This window comes from Hylobates moloch, unplaced genomic scaffold (assembly GCF_009828535.3).
Source record: "Hylobates moloch isolate HMO894 unplaced genomic scaffold, HMol_V3 SCAFFOLD_18, whole genome shotgun sequence".
Lineage (NCBI taxonomy): Eukaryota > Metazoa > Chordata > Mammalia > Primates > Hylobatidae > Hylobates > Hylobates moloch.
This window is the reverse complement of record NW_026652293.1, coordinates 8364545-8376617: the sequence shown is the minus strand read 5'-3', so window position 1 is coordinate 8376617 and position 12073 is coordinate 8364545. Positions and strand designations below refer to the sequence as shown.

Here is a 12073-nt window from a genome sequence, read left to right as displayed (position 1 = left end):
TATTAGGAGGCACAAGCATTTTGTTTACATTTCCCAGAATTGCTTTCAACAAAAAAGCAGCCAGCAGGTGGAACTGCTTCCATTTAAACAGTTAGACTATTGGGATGAAACAGACATTTCTAAAATATTTTCTTGGTTAAATCTCTGGGGTTTAAAACAAGCTAGGTAGAGAAGGATTAAATCAGATGATTTCAATCAACATCTATGGGTTGCGCCCTATATTATGTGCAAACTATTCTGCTTGAAATTATTCTCTTGAAAATCCACCAGCATAGTTATGATTCTATTGTCAGCATTATTCCATTTATGAATTCCTGTACTCTGTGCTATCCTGAAATATTTGGTTTCATTGTTTGCAGCACACCGTCTCCCTCAGTTTTATCTGTGCAGTCCTGAGCATTAGCTTGTTTTTTATTTTTCACTCTCCCCATGGCTGCAAAGATATTTTTTATTCCATTTCTTGAGGGAAGCAAGTTTTAATTGCCAATTGAGTAGGTATTCAACATGATAAGGTATCTAAACCCTGAGAGCTTCCTCCTTTCATTAAAATGTAGATCCAGTTTCTCTTCCCTTAATGCCACATGCTGTTATTAAACTGAAATAACGGAAATAGTAAAAGCCAGATGTCACTTCAGTCTCAGGTTTGATGTGGAGCACAATTTCCTCTCCTCAAATTTAATCTTCGAGTTATTTACTAACCTCATTCTTTGGAAGAATGCACAATTTAAATGTAAATGCAATTTACATAGGGGAGAAGATAGTAGATTTGCAGTTTCAATTGCCAATAACCATTTGCAAAAGGAGAAATCAACTAAAGCAAAGATCAGCAGCTGTCAGTCTAAAGCCCGCATCACTCACCATTCTCAGATAACTTTCCTCCTGAAGCCACCTGCCTCTGAGCCTCCACTATGCAGGCAAAAGGAAGTGGAAAGCAGAGGCATTTCCCCAGATACTTCAGGCTGAATTTACTACTGACAGGAGGGAAAAGGGAGAAGTTTGGGTTTCAGTGAGCTGATCTGGTTGGCATCATTGTTGAAATCATTAGCTGGTCAATTTCTTTCAAAAATTATTTATTGATCATCTCCTGTAGGATAGGGGTTATGCTTGGCCTAAATCAAGGAGAAGTAGAGGAGAATACAAAGATTCAAAAGCTATAGCCCCTCTTTCAAGGAGCTGACTGTCTCCTTAAAGAGAAAAGGAAACAAATAGCTACAAAAAATAAGATAAAGTGTTAAAAGAATGCTGCAGGAGCCCAGAATCTGAACCATAAGCGTCCAAAGGTAAGTTGAAGCTGAGACTTCAAGGATGAGCAACAGTTTGCCCTATAAACAAGGGGCTGGGGACAGACATTCTAGGGTGTGTTGAGCAAGACGAGAAATAAGTCAGGTTGAATAGGTGGATCCCTCCAATTTGTGAAGGATCTGGTGTGTCATGCTAAGGGATCTGCCTTCACCTCTGGGCACACGTAGAGGTTTACAAGTAGCTCATGGTATAATTACACCTAGTTTGATATCGAGTGGAGGATGAATTGGTAAGGAACAGTCTGGAGGCTACAGGACTCCTTGGAGGTTATTACAACACTCTAGAAAAGAGATGATTCCATTTGGGGGAGGACTAGAGAGGAAGCTACACGATTCATGAATGATTTAGAAGGCAGAATAGCCACAACAGGATGGCTGATTATGTGTTTCCTCTGCACTTCACTTGCACAGGCACCATCTCAGTACAAATCTTTTGTCTCAGCCATGAGCCTGCTTACACAAGGAACCATATGGAGTTTGGTCTACACAGCACTGACACTTCAAAAATTATTCTGCACTTGTCTAGTCAACCCTTGATTATCCACACTACTTGAAGGCAGCAGCAATGCAGATAATCCATAACCCTCTTCTATTTGGCTTCGGAATTAATTACACCTTTTAGAGCAAATTTGCTTTCCTAATTAATCTTTCCTAGGCTAATATTAAAATTAACTAATATTCTCTGAGCCCACGCCAGCTGGGCAGGGGAAGAGGGGAGGTGGGGAGGGGGAGGACAGGGAAGCAGCTCAGGCTTAAACTGAGCAGCAGGAGGATGCCAACGCCACATTAAAATTCACCACGGATCACCCGCAGAACTTGTGAGCCGGGTCTAGCTCGTTGAGAGGTGGCTGTATAATTAAAGACTCAAACCCCTTGGCAGTTCAGTTACTGAGCACCTACTACGTACCAGGCACCCGGCTAAGGCTGCAGATGAGGAAAAGAGTGAGCCCAGTAGACTCCACTCTCAAGGAGCTGCCGGTGTAGGGGGGGGAAATGGAAGAGTAAACAGAGCCTTTACTCAAATGCAGTGAAGGTTCTGGCAGAAGCATCTTCCCTTCAAAAGCATGAGGCATGGACAAGGTTGATGGAGGGAAAAAGCCAACAAATGTGTATAACAAAGGGGAAAATGCTGCCTAATTGCCGTTCTATAAACATAATAGCAAATATGCTTTTAATAAAATGAGTGCATGTAATTTCTCCTTTCAATAATCCAAATTAGTGAATTCTTTTAATATGGAGTAAGATGTGATTTTTCCTAGCAATTTTTGAAACTATGATACTCCAGTCCCAAGGTCTCCTCCGCGGTGCCTGGAGCTGCCATGGAGGGGTGGGGGACACAGAGCAGCTCCACCCTCACCTGCTTTACACACTGGACTCATATGAAGAGGACACTTAAAGGAACACTTTCCCTGCTATACGAAGTTAGGAAGATATCCATCTACCCTATTTTCTGAGCTGCTGCTTAAAACCTAAACGATCCTAGCCTCCCGTCCTGTCATGAAGGCAAATCAGACCTTTGATGCTGGTAAACATGAGCTGGGGGCTCCTTTCCTGGTATCCTACGAGTCCTGCATACAGAGATTTATGATACATAAACCACATGCAAGAAATTTTGGACAACCCACAGGGATAGATAAACATGTGAGATGTAGGTCTTCAAATGGATTACATTCTAGATGGAGAAACCAACCAGAAACACACATGGGCAAAGGTAAGAAGTGAAAGTTCATAATCAAATGCCAATACAGTGGTAGCCATAAATGCCGAAGAAGGTCAGAAACAGAGAAAAATCTCCCCTGGTTGGGGGTGGTGTTGTTCAGGGAAAGCTTCCTGGAGGAGGTGGAACTCAGAGTGGGAAGAACAGGTAAGGTCTGGATCGGCAGGAAGCAGAAGGATGGGCATTGTAGGCAAAGGCATATCATGAACAAGGCTTGGGCGTAGAAGTGGGGATGAGACCAGGCTGGCTTCGGCAAAGGATGTGCTTTAACTAAGTGGATGGATGTGGTTGAACTAGCTTACAGAGAGCTCCAGGATTTCTCTGAGGGTATTTAGGCCCCTAGGTCCCTTCAGGTTCCAGGATCCTTCCGGTCTGGGGCCCTCTGCAGCTGACGATGGGTTGCCACCCTGGAGGCCTCTGAAGGAGGGTGTTCAGGGCTGTCAGGAAGAGTAATCTAGCAAGGCAGGGCAGGATGGGAGAAAGAAGGCAGGGAGGGAGACCAAGTGTGTCCCTCACCCCAGTCACTCTGTGAAATGATAATGAACAGTAGTGGAGGAGATGCCGGGAGGATTTCGATTACCAGAGCCACCAACCAGGAGCTCAGGAAACCCCAGGGGACCTTGAGAGGCAATTTCAGAGTGGTTAGGAGAACAGGCACCGGAGTCATACTGCCTCTGGTTGTATCCTGGATTTTTGTATCACTGCCTCCATTTGTGTCACTTACTAGCTGGGCCCTGGCTTTCACATCTGTGGAATGGAAATGTAGTCATAACAGTACATTCCTTCCAGAACTTTTAAGGACTGAGTTAACACATCTCAGGAGCTAAAAACACTGTTTTCTTTAAGTGCTCACAGTAAGCGCTCACAAGTGTGAACTGTGAGTGAGGCCCCAGTATGACAACATGGCTCTGGGGTTCTGCACTGGGATTCTTGCTGATGAGGGGACATCAGTCATGATTAGGGCATCTCCCCATCTCATTTGATATCATAGCTCACCCCTTTACCTGGAAACTCAGGGAGACTGAAAGTGGCTTCTCGTAATAAAGGCCAGTCGGGATCTGCTTTTTCTCAAAAGAACATTTGAGAGAGAGAGAGAGAGAGAGACAGAGACAGAGACAGAGACAGAGAGACAGACAGAGCGCACACTCAAGGGAATGGGTTTCCACCGCAGTACACATGGTAAGGAGCAATGTCATGAAATAGGAGACCACACAAACCAAGATGGCGAGGACATTGTGGGACATCCATTTCTGTCCTTAGAATCCAGGAGTGTTGAATTCCCATGGCTTAAAGGAGACTCTGTACCAGCAGGGATCTGAAGACAGTCACAGAAAGATAATAAAAGTGGAAGAAAAAGAAGACAGAAAAAGTAGCAGCATAAAATGGAGAAGGAGTGAGGCTGAGATGGAAACTCTCATGGCTGATACATAGTCTGTTCGTGCAGGAGGATCTCCAAATTGACCTGGCCTTCTAGCAGCCATACAGAAAAACTCTAGTCAATTCCATACTCATGAAATGGAAACAAACAACTGTTCCACAGCATTATAACGGTTCCTGGTAGTAAGGAGAAGTGTGGATGTTTCCTGAGGATCCCGAGTGTGGAAGGCGATTGGGTGACTGGCAATGGGTGAGGCTGGAAGACTGGCAGAGGGCCAGACAGCCAAGGGCCTAGGAAGCAGGATAAGGAGCTCTTAGGCTTTATCCTAAGGACAGTGGGAGCCACTGAAGATTTTATGGTGGTTTTTTGTTTCCATAATTTTAAAACATTTATAACAAACAGAAGTCAATTACAAGCAAGTAAAGTCAAAGCGCAATGAAACCTACATATACTCCTCAGCCTGCTTCAATAATTGTCAACATCTTGCCAATCCTGTTACCAAAAAGCTTGGAGCAGGGGAGTGATGCCATGAGAGTTATCTTTGAGAAAGAGCCCTTGAGGTGCTACAGAGGGGATGAGAGGAAGGGTGCAGGACTGGGTACAGGGATATCGTTAGGCTACAGCAAACCATTCCTTCATTCATTCAACAGATACTTCCTGAACCCTACCATATGCCTTGCACTAATTTCGGTGCTGTGAATACAAGGTTAAATAAAGCAAATGAGGTTCCTGCCCTCCTGAAGCTTATTGTCCTAAGAGGGAAAAGGAGACACACAAGCAAATGGAGTGAACAAGAACCTTTCAGAATGTGATAACCAGACAGACTGATGTGACAGGGAAAGGCTTGGGAGGAAAGTGCTCTGATTTAGACTGGATAGTCAGAGAGGACCACGTGTGAGTTCCTGGAATGGCAAGAAAAGTCAGGGAGGCTGGCGTAGCATGAGAGAGAGGGTGGTAGACTGGAGAGCAAAGTGAGAAAAGATGCTGGCTTGGACTAAGTAACTAGGTGGGGATGAAAAAAATAGATTTGAGGGAGATTTAGGAGGGAGAGCCAATAGGATTTGAGAATTTGGTGGCCGATCAAAGGAGGGGTGGAAAGTGGAGAGTGTCAGAAATGAGTCAGATTTCTGGCTTGAATATCTCAGTAAACAGAGGTGCCCTTCCCGGAGACAGGGAAGAGAGGTCATGGGAGAAGTCCAGATCTCCACATGTGTGGGGAAAAGAAAGAGAGATCAGCCTGTTACTGTGTCTATATAGAAGGAAGTAGACATAAGAGACTCCATTTAGTTCTGTATTTGAGATGCTGTTAATCTGTGACCCTACCCCCAACCTTGTCCTTGCAAGAGACACGTGCTGTGGTGACTTAAGGTTAAAAGGACTTTGGGCGGTGCAGAATGTGCTTTGTTAAACAAGTGCCTAAAGGCTGCTTATGGTTAAAGGTCATCACCATTTTCTTAAATCTAGAAAAAAAGAAGAACATTCGTCTCCTGCCCGTCCCTGGGCGATGGATGGAGCAATACTGCCAGAAGGTTTATGGAGATGTTCGCATATGCATCTCAAAGGCACAGCATTTTCTTTTGAACTTATTGATGTTGCAAGGCCTATTGCCCAGTCACTCCCTTATCTTTTTGATGGTAAAGATAATTATCAATAAATACTAAGGGAACTCAGAGGCCGGTGCCGGTGTGGGTCCTCTGTAAGCACAGCACCGGTCCCCTGGGCCCCGCTTTTCTTTCTCTACACTTTGTCTCTGTGTCTTATTCCTTTTCTCAAGTCTTTCATCCCACCTAACGAGAAGCACCCACAGGTGTGGAGGGGCAGGCCACCCCTTCACACATGGCTCCTTCACAGCCTTTCAAAGTGAGGGCCTGGCAACGGGAAGCCACTTCCACCGCCAGCCCCAGTCAAGTAACCAGCTATCCATGCAGCTTCTGGATCAGACAGTTGCCTCAGGCAATTCCAAGTGATCAACACCACCATCCCTTACCCTCCACAGGTGGCCCCAACCCACCTTCATCTCCAGTGATCTAGAGAGTATGGAAGGACACTTCTGGTCCAGTTTAATTTGCTTGGGCAGCGGAGAGGAAGGAGATGCTGCAACTATTTTAACACAGCCTTGTGGGGAGGGTGGGTACGTTGAACTGAACCAGAGGAATATGATATCCACGCTGGTGGTGTGTTTCAAAGGCTGATCTTATCAGGATGGTAGGGGTCCTCTGAAGCCCTGTCAATGTCTCAGGACATTTTGTGGCTTGGCTCATTTCAATGCCGCATTGTGTCAGGCAGATATGAGGGCTGAGATTTAAAAGGATCAGGATTTTGCTGGGAGGCCATATGCAGGTCTGGGCTAGAGGGAAATCTGGAATTAGAACATCCATTATGCCCTCACACTGTGACTTTTGCATGGTGGACAGATTTATTAGAAGAGGCATAAAAGATGGCCTGTGGAGATAGCCGGGGTGGGGGGAGGAAGAGACCCCCAAATGCAATCTAAACCGGAGATCACAGTGGCTAGCGCAGGTCTCTGTTTCTGGAAATGACTCCTCTACTCTCCTTAGCATGCTTTTTAGCTATTATCTGTCCTTGCCGCATCTTGCCCGAGAAGGGCATTTTTCTCGGCTATTTTGATGTTGGGGGGTGGGGGGAGCAGGGACAGGCATTTGGGGTCATTGTCTGGGAATGAATCCTGGACAGCAGGAGGCTGCTGCTCTCACTCCTCATCCCCATCATCTGTCACCCAGCGAGGGCAGCCGGCAGCCAGGCCGCGGACTGCCTAATGAAGACAGAGAGGTGGTTCCGGCTGTGCACAGGTGCCGCTTCCCCATTAACAGAGGTGACATTCCGAAACACTACTCATTACAGAGCAGACATTGGACAGGGCTGGGACACATATTAATGGCAGCAGGGCCAGCCAGCGTCTGTCTCAAATCCCACTGCCCCTGAGAGAGCAATCGAGAGAGCGAGAAAGAAGCATCCTGAGTGTCAAACCAGCAGGCTCCTCACTCTGCAGAGAAAAATGAATTCTTGCCACATAGAAGGCCAAGTTATTCTCTCTGCTGCTTGCACACCCAAGGATCCTCAGCTTCAGGCCCGCCCAAACGCTGACCAGCTCCCGTCCCTCTTAGGAAGGGCTGTGCTGCAGACGGCTGGGCAGAAGGGGCATCCTCAAATCAGACCTGGATCTGAATGGAGCCCATGAAGTCTTGTTTTAGAGATGGGCATGGACCCCAGTTGTAACTGGGAAGTATAGAGGGAGGCTATGGAGAACTTCCAGACGGAGGGTTGTCAGGGACGGGGTGGGAGAGTGGGGTAGGGGTGAACAACCAAAGTCATCCAGAGGAGGTAAGAACAGGACAGATCTCCCTCCTGGAATGGGATACGTGGTTCCCATGAGACAGGAGAAAGCTGCCCATCACCGTGGAGAACCAGGAATGGCAGACCACGCGGACGCCAACCGTTTACGCAGCTCCCCAGCTAGGTGCAAAGTGGCCAAAGGAAGAGCCGGTCTTCCACACCCACACCTCAGCACCCACACTGCCCCAGGAGCTTCCCACTCAGCCGGGGGACCCCCAAGCAGTCGGCGAGGATCACTGCGCACGCGCACTCAGGCCGCCGCTCCAGCCGCCCTCCCTCCGCAGTGGGGCTCCCCGCCCCCGCGCCGCTCAGTTTTAAACCCGCAGCAGACGGAACTCGACTTAAAAATAACTATTTTGACAGTTCAGATGTAAATATGTGAGTGACGCGTGGGGCTGTTTTTCCTTTACACTTCCCCTCACCCCTCGCTCCCTACCCCAGCTCAATTCGGCTGAGGCTGAGATGATGGGAGAGCGCCGTCTGCAGGATGCTCCCTAAAATGCAGCAGGAGGAAGAGACTTGTCCTAGCGCGCCCAGCGAGCTTGAGGGTGGGGCGGAGGACCCCAGCTCACTTTCACTGCATAGGTCACACGCATTTTGGGGATAAGCAGATTTACACACTATTTCTTGTCTATTACCTGAAAAAGGAGACGTTAGCCAACACACAAGTGAACTGATTTAATCATTCCTGACAGGGTATGGAGAGCCATACCCTGTTTTCAGTTCAATTTGACCTGTGCATATTGACTGAATGTCTACTTCGTACCCAACACCGTGCTAGATGCAGTGAAACATGTGACACGTGCAACATGCACACTTGCGATTCCTAATTTTTTCAACGAACCTTCCAGTTTACTCATATTGAACACCTGCTTTGTGCCACGCCAGGAGCCAGGTGAGCACTTGAGCACAGGCTATCTGACTTGACCCCTGCAAAAACTTGTGAGTATTATTATCTGCATTTTCCATATGAAAAACAGAAGTCTAGGGAGATTGAGTGACTTCTCTAGGCTGCCACAGATAGTAAAGACAACAAGTCTTGTGCTCTTCCCTCCATAGCCAATTGAGTGGAAGGGTGGTGGAGGCAGAGTTCCACCCACTTTATAAGTAGGGGAAACTGAGGTCCAGACAAAGTCGCATGTCTGTCTGGTCACCAATACACATTTTAGCTGGGGCAAAGCCAGGACAACAACACAGAAGCTTTTTTCTTTCTTTTTTTTTGAGACTGAACCTTGCTCTGTTGCCAGGCTGGAGTGCAGTGGTGTGATCTTGGCTCACTGCAACTTCCGCCTCCCGGGTTCAAGCAGTTCTCCTGCCTCAGCCTCCACAGTAGCTGGGACTACAGGTGTGTGCCACCATACCCAGCTAATTTTTGTATTTTTGGTAGAGACGGGGTTTCACCATGTTGGTCAGGATGGTCTTGATCTCCTGACCTCGTGGTCCACCCGCCTCGACCTCCCAAAGTGCTGGGATTACAGGTGTAAGCCACTGTGCCCAGCCAACACAGAAGCTTTAGGATTACCAGCTTGCACGTCCCTTCCCAATCTAATCTTCTGGCCCCAGGCAATGTGGTGGGGGCGTGGCAGACACCATGTGATGTCTCTGAGGTTCTCACTGTCTCTTTGGAAGAAGGGTAGGGAAAAGGTAGCAGGAGAAAAGTTAGAGAAAGGAAGAGGAAGGGAAAAGGAGGGAGGAGGGCTGAAGAGTGGACAAGCATAAGTGTGTGTAGACATGCACGGCCTGGCCAGGTAGTGCAATGAGATAGGGAAGTTCAGCGAGCCCCCAGCCACTCCTCCTTTGTGTGCTCCCGGTCTCCCACCGGGTGGGGCCTCTCCCTCCTTGGCCCGGTGTGCACTGCTTCCACGCTCTTTCCCCTCATCCTAACAAAACCTGCTCCAAGAGGGAATCTGAGGTAATCACTGATGCTGTGGGACAAGTGCTTGAAAACTGCCCAGTGTTCGCTTCCCGTCTGGATTACAAACCCCAAGGGATCAAAACCTGAAGTCAAAGAGAGGAAGCACTCATGAAATTTCAGATGTCAGACTTTGGAGAGGAGAGGAATTTGGGAACAATATGGCTCACCTGTGACAGAAGAGGCTTCCTATCATACCTGCCAGCAGGGTCATTGCTAGCTCTGTCCGTGCGTACATACAGCCATGGGCAGAAGTCTGCAGACGCTGGCAAAGAAGAGAGGAGGGTCCCTGGGAAATCCCACCTCAGCCAGGCACAGTTGCTCTTGCCTGTTATCCCAGCACTTTGGAAGGCCAAGGCAGGAGGATAGCTTCAGCTCAGGAGTTCAAGACCAGCCTGGGCAACATAGTAAGACCCTGCCTCTACAAAAAACTACAAATAACTAGCTGGGCATGGTGGTACGTGCTTGTAGTCCCAGCTACTCAGGAAGCTGAGGTGAGAAGACCACTTGAGCCTGGGAGGTTGAGGCTGCAGTGAGCCATGATTGCACCACTGCACTCCAGCCTGGGCAACAGAGCAAGACCCTGCCTCTAAAAATAAAAAATATAAAAATTCCACCTCTTCTGTGATGCCTTCCCTAATTCTTCCCTACTCTACAGTTGTGTTCTCTCAGGCCTCTGAAGCCCTGGGGCACTTTGCTTGTACTTTACCTGAGGCATTTTTGAGCCTTGCCACATTGTTTTCTAAATTATGATTAAATTGGCTGGGCGTGGTGGCTCACACCTGTAATCCCAGCACTTTCGGAGGCAGTTTGGGATCACAAGGTCAGGTGTTTGAGACCAGCCTGACCAACATGGTGAAACCCTGTCTCTACTAAAAATACAAAAATTAGCCAGGCGTGGTGGCACACACCTGTAATCCCAGCTACTCAGGAGGCTGAGGCAGGAGAATGGCTTGAACCCAACAGGCAGAGGTTGTAGTGAGCCAAGGTCACGCCACTGCACTCCAGCCTGGGCAACAGAGCGAGACTCTGTCTTGGGAAAAAGAAAAATAATATTAAATTGTGAGTTTCTCCAGGGCTGGAGCAATGTCTGGCTTTCCTACATTTCTCCTGCAGCCCCTCCCACAGGGCTTTGCATAGGGCCGGGACTCGATATTGATGGAACAGATTCAGTCAACAGCAGTGCACAGCATACATTTCCCCACGCAAGAGGGTGAAGGCTGGGGTGCAGACAGCAGAGGGACTGGGGCAGGCATCTCGTTGGACTCCTGAAGATGGAAAGGCTTGGGGTCATATCTGCCCCAGACCACTTAACAAACATTTAGTGAGCGCTTTGTGCTAGGCATCATGGTGGCTGAGCCTGCAGAAGAGGCAGCCAGCCCTCTCAGGAGCAGTCAATCCACTGCTCTAAACAACAGCTGCCTGTGTGATACTTGAGTCTCGTCCTGCCCCAAATCACTTCTTGCCTTACAGGAGACTGGCTTTGGGGTTAGACTTGATGGCCTGATCTCTCTGCCCTCTCTAGGGCTTCCTGCTTCAGAGATCACTGGACTCTCTGTTCCCCCCATCCAAGTGGAGCTATGACATAATAATTCTTTTTCAAACAGCTTTATGGATATATAATCACATACATGATATAATAATTCTTGTTCTTAATGTTATGCCATCTTACAGCATCTTTCTCTCTTTTATAAGTCTGAAAATTCCCATGTGTTCTGTGAATACAGTCTTCAGTTCTGAGAAGCCCAACTAAGGATTCTTATCTTTCTTTCTTTTTTTTTTTTTTCTCTTTTGAGACAGGGTCTCGCTGTGTTGCCCAGGCTGGAACGCAGTGGCATGATCTCTTCCTAGGCTCAAGGGATCCTCCCAAGTAGCTGGGACTACAGGTGAATGCTACCATGCCTGGCTAATTTTTAAAAATATATATATATATTTAGTAGAGACGAAGTCTGGCTGTGTTGCCCAGACTGGTCTTAACTCCTGAGCTTAAGTGATCCTCCTACCTCGGCCTCACAGGCATGAGCCACTGCGCCTGGCCCTTTCTCTTTCTTAAAAGCACCTTTAAGACTACGTGATCACATTGTAGTCCTAAACCACCTTCCCTGTTCCCCACACCCACCCACTCTAGCTGGCTTTATCCCACTATTATTTCTGAGATGGTAAGAGGCATGAGGCCTGGCTTCCTTCAGTTTAGAGATAGCACAAGTGAGGCTCACGGAGTTCCAGGGGACCTGGGGTGTCTCCCAAAGCCTACTTCTTGGCCCCAACACCTCACTTTATGTCCATACTCCTGACTCTTCCCCCCAGGCTCCATTCTCCCTCCTCTCAGCAGATTTGATGGAAACAAATGTTTAGCTTCTGCTGCTGCAGTGTATTACAGTGCAAAATAAACACGGATGCCCCTTCTACCC

At 47.7% G+C, this 12073-nt stretch overlaps 1 protein-coding gene across 1 annotated transcript in view; it reads left to right on the top strand.

Annotated features, from left to right (window-relative positions):
• Positions 1-12073, top strand: part of RHEX (regulator of hemoglobinization and erythroid cell expansion) — a 919952-nt gene that overhangs the window by 283641 nt on the left and 624238 nt on the right. The gene's annotated exons all lie outside the window — the stretch shown is intronic.